The sequence below is a fragment of the Mandrillus leucophaeus genome, unplaced genomic scaffold (genome assembly GCF_000951045.1).
Source record: "Mandrillus leucophaeus isolate KB7577 unplaced genomic scaffold, Mleu.le_1.0 Scaffold367, whole genome shotgun sequence".
In the NCBI taxonomy this organism is placed as follows: Eukaryota; Metazoa; Chordata; class Mammalia; order Primates; family Cercopithecidae; genus Mandrillus; species Mandrillus leucophaeus.
Window position 1 is genome coordinate 1,178,527 of NW_012103887.1, and position 1,786 is coordinate 1,180,312.

General features: G+C 42.5%; 1 pseudogene; it reads left to right on the forward strand.

Annotated features, from left to right (window-relative positions):
• Positions 1-1,475: 1,475 nt before the first annotated feature.
• Positions 1,476-1,786, forward strand: part of LOC105546760 — a 16,026-nt pseudogene continuing 15,715 nt past the window's right edge.

Consider the following 1,786-nt stretch of genomic DNA (forward strand, 5'->3'; position numbering starts at 1 on the left):
AGCGGGTGCTGATGAGTGCTGATGTTTCAGAGTCATCATTGATCCAGTTGAGGTCAGCAAACTGTGGCCCATGGCCCAAATCCACCCGTTACATATTTCTGTACAGCTCTCTAAGAATGCTTTTTGCATTTTCAAATGATTGGGAAAAAACAAAGGAAAAATAACATTTCAGGACACATGAGAAAGTTTAAATTCCAATTTCGGTATTCATAAAGATAATTTGATCCCACAGCCGTTTATTTACTTATTGTCTCTGGCTGCTTTTGAACTACAATGGCAGAGTTGGTGAATGGTGGCAGACAACTTTGAGTCTAAAATATTTACGATTTTGCCCTTTCCAGAAAAAGTTTCTGGACCTCTGCTCTGGGCAAAGCTGTTTTGAATTCTCAGTATTTGCGGAGGTGCGGCAGCTGTCAGCTGCACCCCAAATACAGGCCAATTCCACGGAGGGAAATCAGTCATCCCAGGCTCTGCCACGTATAATCCATTTCTGTGCCACCAAGTGAAATTAGTTTGCATCTCTAAAAGATGATAAAAATGGCACTGAGGTTTAGAAAGATTTCCAAAGGCCCATCCAGTCTCATATCCAAATAAATAAATCTGGTTTTCACAACGCAAACTTTTGTTTTTATTGCTGAAAATGTTGCCAGATATGCCCAGCTGGTGTTTACCTATTTCTCTACAGAGCAAATATGGGGCAGGGAGCTTAATTTTCTTAGGCTCATTGGGAATGTCCTTGGAAGAGGGCTAGTTAGAACAGGAATTCTCAGGGTTTCATCTGAGGAATTTTTTTTTTTTTAATTGAGACAAGGTCTCCATATGTTGTCCAGGCTGGTCTCAAGCTCCTGAACTCAAGCAATCCTCCCATCTCAGCCTCCTAAAGTGCTGGGATTACACACGTGCGCCACCATGCCCAGCCTCTGAAGAACGTTAAGTACAAAAAAAGAAAAGCCACATGAAGAAGCAGCAGTCACTAAAACATGCTACAGACACAACGTACCAGGTGAACTTGAGGAGAGTCCTTAAACACAAATAAAATCTGCCTATAGCTTTGGCATAAGAAGTAGAGTCCTAAGAAATGAGGACAGACAGGTAGTTCATTGAGGACCTCACATAACATACCACGGATGCTAGTGATTATCCAGTGAACAACTGGGAATCATAAAAGAGCTTTGGCCGAGTGCGGTAGCTCACACCTGGAATCCCGGCACTTTGGGAAGCTGAGGTAGGAGGATCGTTTGAACCCAAGAGTTCAAGACCTGACTGGGCAACACCATAAAACCCCATCTCTTAAAAGAGAGAAAAAAAAGAAGAAGTGTTTCAAGAATAGGGGAGTAGTATTTATTTACTTTTATTATGTATTTATTTATTTATTTATTTTGCAGAGACAAGTGAACATTTACTTTCATGGCTTTCTTCCTATGTGTATTTCAAGTTTTTTTCAAAACAAGGCCCAGGACTTTCCAGATTCAGTTATGTCCTTGGGCTTGGTCAGCTGCTGCAGGAGCCTTAGGGAGCCTTGTGTACATGCTAGAGTGACTCATTTACCGACATTAAACCCCAGGATAGATGCAACAAAGCGGGACCCTTCCTCCACGGAATGTGCTGATTTGAGACGACGCAGCACCCAATGTAGAAAACGCTGGAATTTTTCCTTGGAACTGGACTGTGATGAGAGGTGCTGGCCATAAACGTAAGCTACTGTCTTTTCTTTTCTTTGAGATGGACTTTCGCTTGTTGCCCAGGCTGGAGTGTAATGGCGTGATCTCAGCTCACTGCAACCTCT